The sequence below is a fragment of the Haemaphysalis longicornis genome, unplaced genomic scaffold (assembly GCF_048455015.1).
Source record: "Haemaphysalis longicornis isolate Haplotype H1 unplaced genomic scaffold, Haemaphysalis longicornis Haplotype H1 scaffold_9, whole genome shotgun sequence".
In the NCBI taxonomy this organism is placed as follows: Eukaryota; Metazoa; Arthropoda; class Arachnida; order Ixodida; family Ixodidae; genus Haemaphysalis; species Haemaphysalis longicornis.
The window spans coordinates 20,998,358-21,011,207 of NW_027526460.1; the positions used below are offsets into that span (position 1 = coordinate 20,998,358).

The 12,850-nt window shown below is 50.4% G+C and overlaps 1 protein-coding gene across 22 annotated transcripts in view; it reads right to left on the reverse strand.

The window, feature by feature from the left end:
• Positions 1-12,850, reverse strand: part of Pmca (plasma membrane calcium-transporting ATPase 3) — a 283,076-nt gene that overhangs the window by 54,439 nt on the left and 215,787 nt on the right. For 17 of the 22 annotated variants that reach the window (XM_077682997.1, XM_077682996.1, XM_077682993.1 and 14 more), the window contains 2 exons: positions 247-311; positions 76-138 (listed from right to left, as the gene is read on the reverse strand). The gene's annotated coding sequence lies outside the window, so the exon portion shown is untranslated. The other 5 variants (XM_077682984.1, XM_077682979.1, XM_077682978.1 and 2 more) reach the window with 5 other exon arrangements.

A 12,850-nucleotide genomic window follows, 5' to 3' on the forward strand; every position in this document is an offset into this window, starting at 1 on the left:
AAACGAAACCACTCTAGCATAGTGCACTAATACACATCACACAACAGCATGTTAATTGTTGTAAAATGCACTTACAGCTTATATCACAGGATGAAGATACTGCTTATCATCATGCCCCAGTGGACCTATCTCTAGTTCCTGAAAAAGAAAAAGACGGGCAGAGTCAACGGCGCACATTCAACTTTATTCATTTAGCAAAAACGAGGAGACTTAGGTTCCACCAACAAACAGCAACTGCATACTCACCGTTATCCTCAATTCTCCCCCTATCACACTGGTTGGCTTCCGAGAGATCTTGAACATCAATGTGTCTGCGCACAGAACAAAAGAAAGAGAAAAGGGTACGATGAAACGGACAGGCGCGTGTCAGCCAGATATCAACACAACAAGCACTGAGAAACAACACAATAGCAGCTCCCAATCCAGGGGAAACTGGATCCCCCTCAAAGTAAGTAAGTGGATACCGTATTCACAACTCGTGCCCTGATCCCTTTTTGGCTGTGCAGAGCCCCCCCGTAACTGTTTTTCCCGGATGCGGCTCGCAGAGTACACAAGCGAGGCATGCTTTTGTTACTGTCCAGACAAGGTTAAGGCTGGCTCATGACAGGGCTCACAGCTGCGACCAGAGTTAGAAAACCAGCGCAGGTGCGCGCCGGGTAAAGACGGCATAGCTGCTGCTGCCGGGCCCGTTCCAATGATGGATCACGTTTTGCTCTGCTCGAACAAGGCACTACGAAAACACGACCGGGGAGCCGCCTTCCCCCTACTCTTTCAGGAAAACATCCAAGCGCGCGATAAGGTCAATTACAGTGGTGTGTACTACACACGTGGAATGGTTAGCCTAAACAGCGATGGTAGTAGACGAGTCCTTGCCTCCTTTATTGCCGATATGTCGGCGCACGAGTGGAATGATATTTGGGTTCAGAAAGCAACAGCGCACTGGCGGTTTAAGGGGCCACAATATGCAACGAATGTGAAGAATGTAGCTGCGTTCGCAGTTCCGTGTTTCATTGTACTTCTATCAACAACAAACCTCAACACCTTAAACTAAACAAAAGTTGGTTGGATAAGCATGGGTGACATTTAAAAAAAAAACTCAGTTTTTTCGCGTTCCGATCACACTGCAAACGATTTGAAAAGGAATACGGCCATACAGGAGGAATATCCGACACAATCGCTAGCGCGATGGCGCAGCGCGACTTTCTGGAGCAGCAAGCAAATCAACGTGAAGTACTTCCGGCGTAGATACTTGTCCAAATCAGCATACAATACTGCACAGTGGCCACGCACGAAGGCGCGTAAAGCACTAAAAGAGAAGCACACTTTTCACGCGAGAGAAAACACGTGGGAACTGGCGAACGCGACGGAGCACCAAAACATGCCGACCGGCAGTAGGCGTTGCATTGATAGCACTGACCCTGCTCGCATCAACAAAAAGAGGCAACAGAAAAGTACAGCACGTATTCACGCCCGATAGCATTCATCTGATGGTTGCAAAAAAACACTCCTTTCAACGGGTGGAGCTCAACCAAAGGCGGCTCTGCGTCGGCACCCGGAAGCGGGCGAAGCAGCGCGCAACTTGCGTCACCAGGAATGACACACGCCTCCGCGATGACGACGAGGCAGAAACAAACGCCGTCGCTGGTAACTCTGATGCAGCGTCTGGCTAAAACTCTCACCGCCGATCCCAGGGAGGACCTACGAGAGCTCCGGAGCACGCCCGAGACGCCCTACGGATTCGCCGCGGCGCGAGAAATCCAGCTCTACAACAAGGCGCGAATGCGCGACGAATACGGATGACACCACGACACCGCCGGTGTAGTTGGTATGCCCCGCACGCTTGGCGTGTCTGTAGTAGTTCCGCGGCGACGAAGTGGGGACGCCGAAGCCGAGCGTCGATCACACACACGTTCGAAGAACTAACCCAAAAACTCCAGCTGGTCCGCCTCGGTCGCCGCGTTCTAGCGTTTTCTTGCCTCTTGGATTTTCTTTTCTTTCCAGCACGCGCCGCCATCTGTGCATGTAACTGGAAACTACGAGCTTACCAAAGAAGACACACCGAAGCGCCGCGCTGTGATTCCCGGGATGGCTATTCAAAACCGAAACCGCTCGAACAACATCGACGCTCGCTGAGGCGCCTCAGAGCTTGCGACGTCAGAACGGGAAGACTGCTATGCATTTCTTTTCTTTTTTGATGCGCTGTCGGTAGTAGTGTCATTTTGCAAAAGCACGGCGGCATCGTCGTCTCTTCGTCTGCGTAAAGCCTCGGGGAAAGAAAGAGGCAAAGATGGGGGGCAGGTCTGAAGGGAAGGAAAGGGAGGGCGGGTGCAGCGGGCAGCAGACGCCCGCACATTTTTTTTTTTTTCTTGCGTGAGGGGCATGTCGGCAAAATTTTCGCGTCGCTCCGCACAGCCGCGTCGATCTGTCAACACACCGAGCGACAGAGGAGAGCACAAAACGACAGAGTGGAGAGAGCTCGTGGAGAGGGCTGCCTGATGGTGATGGTGATGGTACGAATTGCCAGTGTGACGTCAAGTCGAAGCGCGGCACGCCACCTGCCTTTGCGCCGTCTCGACGGATCCTGCACCACTCGCGGGGACGGACGAGATGTTCACACATTTTAACAGCGGAACTGTTATAGGTACAGCCTTTTCGTCCGTCTGCTGTACGATGTGGAAGACGCAAGGCTAGGTGCAGGTTCTCAGACCCACCGATAGAAGGCGCAGTGGTCTCGAAGAGGAAGGGTTCCTCTCCCGCCGCTCTGCCGATTCCTTTGCGCGAACCGCAGAATATGCGCGGCGACGGCGCTGCCGTTCTCCGGTGAGCGCCCTTTAACGTTCGAGCCGATACAAGAGAACCACAGCTCCGCTGTTTCAACAGATATCACACTGAGTGCAACTTTTTTTTTTTTTTGTAATTGAAAGATCCCGTTCTTTGTAGCTCTCTCGGCTTTTTTTCGACGGCCAACAATGCCTCGTTTGCTGAAAAATCATTTATCTCTGCCGTTTTTTTTTTATTTTTTTTTCTCGTGACGTTTCACAGTACGTCACAAAACGCGCAGAGTCGAGTCCGATTTTACTCGATTTTCTTCATCTTATCCGAATGTCTGAATTGCCTTTCGCTTTCATCGCAGCCTATTAGCATGGTCGCAGCAGCCTATAGCCACCATATGTTATTAGCATGGTTATTAGAAAAGTTCTTGTGAACGCCATCTTGTACGGCGGCTTACAGGCAAAACCCGGCCACCAAGTCGCGCGCTTTATGGGCAGGACTTGATGACACCGGCGAAGCTTTGCCAGGAATGTCCAGGACATGCTACCACATTGGTGCAGGTGTTGACAATCAATATACGTGCAGTTGATCAACTAAATTGACGGCTGTCTCGTTTCAAGTCGGATAGAGAGTTTTAGCACTCCGTCTGCTCCGTTTTTGTATCGTGTTGACCGGGACCCGACAAGGCACCTGCGCATTCGCTCCAGTAGGGCGGATTAGTTCGCCGCATTCGTTACGGTGGGGGGGGGGGGGGGGCCTCCTCGCTGTGCACGCGCGCGCAGCCGCAGTCAGGTTCCCGTACTGCCGGTAAGCACGAACGGACGGAACATGCGTGCTAAAACTCTCTAATATGCGCTTTTGCCACTGGCTGTTTCATATACATGATCAGTAGGTACGGTACGTATGCTCTCACGATTACCCGCTGTCATGATGGGGTTGGTGAACCCGACATAACTGAGCTGACAGGGGACGTCGACGCTAATTAGGGTGTCTTCGTCGCCAGCGCCCGATTTGGCCTATGCTGCGGACGACGCCTTATTCAAGAGAGAAGACGCCTACCCTGCGTCAATCCCGCAAGACGACGCGCAGCATAACGAAGGAGCTAGGCGACTTCCCCAGCCGTGGAATCGGTAATCGGCGAGCTACCTGGCTCAGGCACCCAGGTGTGCCCCGTGCTCGGACAAAAGGTCTCCCCGTCGAAGCGGCGCCAACGTCTTCTCGCCCTCGTGGTCACGTGGGCAAGCATCCGGGACAGCGTCGAGCGTGGGAGGGGCCTAGCTATGTGTTTTGATATGTGCGTTCCTGATAATACCAGACTCGTGGAGTTGAAATTGCATTGGGGAACTCTATACGGACTTTTTCTATGGACAAAAAAAGGCGGTGCCGCATGTGCGCCGCCGAGGGTTGCTCGTTGTACGATTCGATTCGAGACTCGGCATCCAAACCTGTATATTCATCGTGTAAATAATTGTATAAAGTTTTCTCCTTAATCAGCACGCCTCGGCCTCCTGATCAACGTTTCGGAACACTAGCCACGCTACCAAAATGGACACCCGAATCCGGATCCACAACACCGCATGTACGCATTTTTTGACTGCGATTGTACGCAAGGTAGAACATGTCAACGAAATCGGAACTAAAACAAAACCTACGCATGATGTTTGCAAGTTGAGGTTTACCCCTCATAAAAAAAAGCGGATGACCAGCGAACGTTCCACATACATTTATTTTACATCTGCATGTCCGCGCTGCCTCAGTGTCTCTATCAGAAAAACGCTTAGGCAAGCTCCACCAATCCCGTTTCACCATGCAATAGCGATTTCTGATTTCACAAATTGTAGCGCGGGAGAGAGAGAGAGATAAAAATCGATTTTGTAGAATTCAAATTTGGCGCCCTTCGAAGACCACCTCATAGTCTCTACAATGGCAGAAAGAGAGCGCCAGGAGTCCGCTAGAAGTAGGAGTTCCTGTATAAACATCCCCCTCGCGAGGGGCACGATCAAATGCAGAGCATTTCCGGGGGCGCACGACGTTAAGTAGTTTGCGTTACGTTAATGTTGTTGCACTTGTGGCAACTGCTGACGAGAAAGCGCTCGTCAGCAGTAATTTGAATGAGTCAACGATGTAAGGCGCGTTGGTAGCGTCCGATTCCGTGTTGGCTTTGTGGCGTAGTGGGAAGCGCACCATGTACATTGCGTTCTGCCCGCAGGGTCGAGGGGTCGAAACCGGGCGCCGGATAGTATTTTATTTTTATATAGTAGGGAGGGGTGCGGTGCGGACTACGGACGCCAACGCGGGTGACATCGTGAGTTACTGAAATGCTCTGCATTTAAAACTTTTATTGACACCACTGGCCTAAGGGGCCGCCACCACGGCTTGTGCTCGGGTGACCAGAGGGCGCTGGGAGTCTTCGGCCGAGCGGCCCAGGGCCTCCGCGGGAAAGTGTACGGGGCGTCGACACTTGTTTTCACGCTTTCGGCATTTTCTGCACTAATATGCGAGTAGTGTATTTGTATTCACGACACTGTAGTCTACTGATTTAGTCCAACTGGCTTCTACACTTCAGTGTCCCTTTAAAGAACCACGAATGGATCTTCAATTAAATTTTGTTCTTTATAGGATCGCGGATATTTTATGTATACCCAATTAATTGATAAGATCTAAAAAAATGGCTGGCGATTACTATACTTCCTAATGCGAAATTTGTGCGCCCTGCGAACTGCAGTCTCCTCGATCATGGCTCATAGCTGCTGCGTCTCAGGAAGTGATCGCGTGATCAGCGAACGCACGACGGCGTGCGCTACTCTGTCGTTATCTCGCAGCGCGTCGCCGCCGCCGAGCATGTTGCTGTAAACCGAGTTTGAACTTCCCTCTCAAATGTCACGCGCAACGAGGCCGCGCAACGAGGCCGCGCAACGAGCCGCGCAACGAGGCGCATGTCTCCCCGCCTCCCCCTCACACTTTCGCCAAGCGTCGCCGCCGACGAGCGTCTCGTGCGGGGTCAGCGTTCGCCCTCCCCCTCACACTTTCGGTACGCTTTTCTCCGCCGTTTTCTTTCTGTCTTCACGCGCTCGGTTACGACGCCACCGCCAAACCACAGCAGCGGCAGCCAAAGTCACAACACACTATGAAGGCAGATGGTCAGCGATGCTCGAACCTGGACATACGAGGCCTCGCCATTATCACAACGGAAGAGAAACAGAGACCGGCAAATTTCTTGACGACGGGAACACCGGAGCCAAAGAAAACTAGACACGCAAATGCTTGGAACGCCGACAGAGCGAGGGCGGTGCGAATGCAGACATCGTCTACGCTGGGTAATATAGCAGCACACCTTTGAGAAACTTTTTCTATCCCCGAGAGTCTACTGGTCTGGATAATGATTGATTGATTGATTGATTGATTGATTGATTGATTGATTGATTGATTGATTGATTGATTGATTGATTTAACGCGCCGACGCAACGCAGGCGATGAGGCGCGCCGTAGTGAAGGGCTCCGGATTAATTTTGACCGCCTGGGGATCTTTGACGTGCGCCGAAATCTCGTACACACAGGCGTTTTCGATTTTCGGCTCCATCAGAAAAGCGGCCGCCGCGGCCGGGAACCGAACCGGCGTCCTCGTGCTCAGCAGCGCAACGCCTCAGCTAGAGCACTGCACGGGCCCGGGCCGGCACGAAAGCCCGGGCCCGACAGGGCCCGCGGGCCGGGCCGGGCCGGGCCGCCCGAAGTCGATAATCGGCGGGCCCGGGCCCGGGCTGGGCTCGGGATCAGTGCCACGGGCCCGGGCCGGGCTCGGGCTCGACGCCACGGGCCCGGGCTGGGCTCGGGCTTGAATTCATAGGACCGGCCGTTAATAGTTCCGACGTGAAGTGTAGAAAAGAGCATAAAATTGAATATTCTGAGTATACTTTTACGCGCTTCTTGATGTTAGTTGTACACATTGTTTTAAAAACGTGTTTTGCTAGGGCTGATAGTCACTATACTGTAACTTTAATGACATTTCATGTACTGCATCAAGATTTTATATTTTGGTGTATAACATATCAAAGATATGGTTACAGGGAATGCCCTAGCGGGGAAGGAATTAATTAAGCCACCCTGGAGCTGTGCGCCTATGTCTATGTACGTGTGTTTTAGATGTCGAATCGATTTAAATGCGGCTGCCGTGGCTTGAAATCAAACTCACGTGCTAGAGAAGCACCACCGCTTGACAACCACTCCAGGGAAAATATTTCAACGCACGCACATATTCGTGGATTCATATGGAGAGCAAAAAATTTCATTAATACCAACTTGTGACCGAAACAACCACATGAAGTTGCCAAGAGTCGGGTCATCAAAGGTGATGGTGTCTCTCGTGTAAGAATAAGAGCTATTGTTACGCCCATGTGGCGTGAACTGCACACGGTGTGAACTAAACTACGTGTACTTTTAAACCCTTATTTTCTGCGTTACAATTCAGGGCGTGCTTGTACAGACTAGATGCTCCGTCTGATTTCCCGCTACGAAGACACTCGACCAAATATAATAAACAAATTTTCTTCAACGTCAAAGACCAGGCCTGGTCACACACATGCGGGCCCTCCCTAGGCTAAAAAAAAAAAAAAGACCGTGCGCGGGCTGGGCGTGGGCTTGAGACGACGGGCCCGGACCGGGCCCGGGCTAGGCTCACTTCTGAATGCCCGGGCCCGGGTCGGGCTCGGGCTTCACAAAGCGGGCTCGGGCCGGGCTTGGGCCTTAAAATCAGGCCAGTGCAGTGCTCTAGCCTCAGCCACTGAGCCACCGGGGCAGGTGGTCTTGAAAATGGCTCATATTTATAACTAATCTTCTCAAACTGTATGTTCAAAAGTTGAGACGTTTTTGCAGTGAATCAAACGATTTTGCACAAAACTCGGGACCTGGGTCCCGAGTCCCACATGCACAACAAAAATGCACGGAACTTTAGCCATAAACGGCTTCGCTGCGAAATAAAAGAGGCTTTAGACGAAGTACAATAGGCGTAAATGAGAGAAGGGGGGGGGGGACGCAAAAGTTAAATTTATTTTTTTATGACCGCAGTAGTATAGTAGCTTTATTTTTTGGTAATGACGTGGTTAGATTTAAAACCGAAAAAAAAAAAACGAGTTTTGCGAAGCCCAACTGTAGCTATAAGGAGTAATCGTGGCAGAAAATATCTCGGAGTGCAACAAAAAAGCGTTGTTGTTCGCTGTGCGCAACCGAGAATACTTAAACCAAAGAAAAAAAAAATAGGAGGCGCTGGTTTACATCAAACCTGTAATCCACAGATGGCGAAATACGAGGTTTAGACATTTGCGCTACAACCACGCATTGCCCCTCTAAAAAAAGCAGAGGTACATTGTCTTCTAGCTTTCTCTAGCAGGGGGCATGATGACGTCGACAGCCGTGGCGATGACGATGCATGGCGTTCGTGTGACGTAAGTGCGGTGAAATTTTTGTTTGGAGTTCGGTGTACAATCCATTGTGTGATAACGAAAATTCTCTTGGGGCTGAGTGTAGCGTTGTGTTTTTAAAGGTCGGCGTCTCGTTCCGATAAAAGAAAAAAAGAAACAGCTGATCTGTTTATGCGGCTTGTTACGAAATCGTTACAACAATGCTACGATTTTGTTATAAATGTGGTACGACTGTCCCGCCTCTGCCCGCACAATAGCGGCAGCCGTAATCGCTCCGACACGGGTCGCCAATATGCCTTTTAACCTTACGTAGTAACGTTTCCCAATAACTGCCTTTTAACTAGTTTTTTGCCCAGTGAACTGTGCAAAAAAACTAGTTGACATCAAACTAGTTGACATCAAACTATTTTTCAATTAAACATGTTGTTGGTTGCAAACCAATCTGTTGCAAACCAATACTGTTGCAAACCAATCTGTCTAGCCTCGGTCCTGACATACTGTTATAAAACGTTAAGAGCACGAAGACGACGAAGAACTTGTCGTTGTATTCTTCATGCACTAACTTTTTAGAGAAGATTTTTCAATGAAACGCTTGCAGACTTGGACAGCGGCCGCCAGATGTCCGCCGATATGTCCATAAGAACCAGTTTGTTAATGCTATCGCCACCGTGGAGTCCTGACTCCCCACAGGCATACACTTATCTAGACATATACGAAGTCTTGCCGTCATTAACTGGTGTTGCAAAGATGAGAGTTCTAACCGAGGCGAGAAACAACCTTACGTTTTCGCAGCCCAACTTGTCGCTATATAACGCACTGAAAGAATTCGCAGCCGTTACCATTGGACCCGCTGGCGCTTTTCTTTGCGCATACATCCCGCCCTAAGCGATGGCTGGAGAAAACCAAACGGAACTTCCCTGCGCGTTACGCCGCTAAGGAAGTTTTTGGCGACAGGCCTCGGCGGTAGAAGACGCCCAAGCAGCCAGGTGCGTGCAAAAAGCCCATTTAGACACACTTGATGAAGCTTGTAAAGCGTGAATGGGTGTGCTTGTTCTCGAAATTACACCCCAAAAAAGCCACGCACGAGGATATCGAGCCGTTCGTTCGTGGTCTTCGTGTGTTCACGGGCTCAGTTGCACCCCTTCAACTACATACTTTTGAGAATCAAGATAGCCGACTTGAATCTTGCCGAAGCTTGTTGTGCCATTACTGCCGCACCGGTGTTATCTCCTGCGACCGCTTCAAAAGAGCAGCAAACCGTCCTTCACCTAAAACACCTTACACGGACGAACCATTCTCTTTCGCAAAGCTCGAGGCTGCTCTGACCTGGGGTTATCAGCTGAAAGGTTTTTAACTGAAAGGCGGCAATGCGAAACGCTGATTTCTCACAGTGTCAAACCCCCATGAAGACCGGCGGATTTGAACCCGGGTGGAGGCGCACCCGCACTGTGTCAGTTTTTAAACCTGGAAAAGCCCCCACGCATATTCACTCGTATCGGCCTATAGCTCCTCAGTTGAATTGGAAAGCTTACGGAGAAGGCGGTGCTGCTAGGTGGTGAGCACAGTAACTCAGCTTAGCCAACCCAATAAACCCTCATCGAGTAAAGTTCCCTTTTGTAATAGCGACAAAACGGCGAGCGCAATGCACCAGTACAGCTCTATGTTGACTGGCGGTCAACAGTACCGTCCCACTCACATTTTTGTTACTTTACATAACCTAAATAATACCGTCACTGTAAATAGGCTCAACGCACTGGATGAAGTCAGACTCATTTCTCAAGCATTAACAAAATTTTGTATTCTTGCGAGTATTGCACGTCAGCCATGTTAATTTAAACAGTTGTGTTGCTCCACTTCATAACAAAACTGCATTCACGAAGAAAATTACGGTAGCCCGTTATTGTATTCACGTTAAACACCGGCCGAGGGCGGCCCAGTACACGCATATTTTTGATTGACAGTTTCACCACTGGTTTGCCTGGCACTCGGAATAACAAAAAAATCCGAACAAAGCAAGCCCGGGAGATCGTACACGTGCGACAAAAAAAGTTTGTATACAGCATTGAGCTCAAGCAAATTCAGCATTAGCAAATATACTGTGTACGAACAGATGCAAAATACATTGTGCACAGATACAAGCATAAATATAAATACATTGACACCCCTCCTTCCCTCATGCAGGCGCTAAGGCGTAGTAGTGGTGGGACCATTTCTTCCTACTTCGAAGTTGGGACCATTTGTTCCGGGACCATTAGTTCCGGGACCATAAGTTCCGGGGCCATTTGTTCCGGGACCATTTGTTCCGGGACCATTTGTTCCGCGACCGGTGCTGCTACGCTTGGACTGGGATCTCACAGAAGCGTATATCCGTCACAGATGTTTGTCTGGCTTTCACAAGGGCCGGGGCAGCACTGATAATGTGGTAGCCTTGCAACACACGTGAAGCACGCTGATTCGACGGCACTTAACCATCGCAGTCTTCACTGACATCAAACCGACGTATGATCGTGCGCTCCGTGCATGAAGCTACGCGCATAGCAATGAGATCTGCAGGCATTGCGGAATGCATGGATTTATAATCACCACCTGCTACATGCCTGCAGCAGATGAGACATCCTCGTACAACGTGACCCGAGGTGTCCTCCAGGATTGCGTTCTGAGCTCGACTCTTTTTAACCTCACCCTGATAGGACTTGACAGATAGCTGCCGCAACTAGTTAAAATCACAATGTACGCGAAGATATCTGCATGTGGTGCTCAGGCCGCAACAGGTGCTCCGCTCGAGCGTGCGATAAGCGCGATTTCGAAAAATCCCGTGACCCGTGGCCTTAAAATATCAACCACGAAATGAGACGCGACTGCCTTCACAAAACGAGGCGCCACGAGTTACCGGCTAACGGCCGTAGGCGTACTGGTACCACGCTAACTATCACAAATCTCTTGGTGCCACTTTCAGCCGCTATCTGACTTGGACACCACACTTTCACTGCCTGAAAGAGCAGCTATCATCATCATCATCTGTGTGCATTTTTGACATGCTTTCCAGCAAAGCTGATGCATGTCACGTCAGCTTCCTTTTCAGGATGCATATAACACTCTTTGCGGGCGCCTGCTCCGCTACAGCTACTGCAGCCACGATTCAGTTCTCTCCAGAGAAACTTTAAAATAACTAGAGGGGCTGCAGGCCAAAACAGTACGTTTTTTCTTGGTGTTCAGAAGGGGACAATGACAGAAAGCAGAGGGCTTCCGCCTCCTGCTTAGCGGCAATATAACAATTTCGCACGCCATTGCGCGTTGTGACGAGGCAGCCAGGTCATCCTCTAGCAGGTCGTCCGTGGTTCAACAGGATCTTCCTACGTCAGGGGCTCCCACCCTGAATGCCCCTCCAATGAAAATCGCAGCCATCGCGTCTGGCTTCAAGCGGAACGCACACATCAAGATGTCGGCCCTAAGGTTTCTGCCTTAGAGCTCATTATTAGCAACTGCAAAGCTCACACTGATGAGTACACTGATCGCTTAGTGACGGTTAATTGTTGCCGATTGGGATCTGGATCTCTTCGCAGTAATTTGCACCCCACTTAGCCACAATACATCGATGATGGCTACCATGCTGGATGGATGGTGCGCTGCTTTTCATCACATCTTGAAGCAGACAGCCAATAAACAGGCTCTCTTTGCTGGTTCTTGATCAGCACTCCAGTGCTTAGCATAGCTACAGGAACAACAGATAGCTTAAGAAATTTCCTGCACATACAAGCAATGCAAGGGTGACAGAATGGAAGTGGCTTCCTGAAAACTGTGGGATCACCGGCAATGTCGCAGCTGACCAAGGGACCTTATCGGCCTCTCTTCTCAAACGATTCCTTTGATGGGCAACAACGACGCGGCTACATTCGCAACCTCGGTTGCCTGGAAAACAAGACCGTCTATCTTTGGTGCTGCAAGAATTATGCGCCTCTGTTAGGCTCTGTACCTTGTTCAGGGTGACACCCATGGGATGAGCAAGCACGTGAAGAAGCCATCTTACATCGACTGCGGTTGAATGTGGCTCCTTGAAAATCCAACAGGACGCCGACATCAATGGAGTTGTCACAGTGAAATGAATAGATGTTTGCATCGTTGTTCGTCTTTTACTCTGTCTCTAAGCAAACAGCGTTTGAACTTTGAAACACGATGAGGACTCACCGTATAGGTGTTGTTACTGCAGAAGCAACACTTCGCAGCCTTTTTTGCGCATCAGATAAACGGAAAGTCCTGCCGTTCGCAGTCATTTAGGAGAACGGCGCGACGGTAGCGGCGCGATGGAGACACCAAGGGTAGAGCGGCAAATCCTACTACTAACGACAGGTGTTCCTGAGCGATCTAAGCTGCGTCGCCGGCGCAAAGTTCAAATCCGTTGGCAGCGTTCGCCATACACACGCAAAGCTGGTTGGTACTCACGAGGTCGCAACGTCTCGGAGCGAGCGCACCAGAAACGGGGGCGCATGGAAACCGAAACAGCGCGCAGCTGTGCGTTTCGAACGGCGAGCACGTCACAACGCCACGGGCGCAAAACAGTTGTGTTGTCGAGCGATACGCGCAGCATTTTTCTTTTTAATTTTGCGCAGGTAGGAAAACATTACGGAGAACGCCGTCGCCACTGGGACGTCGACACACACGCAGGT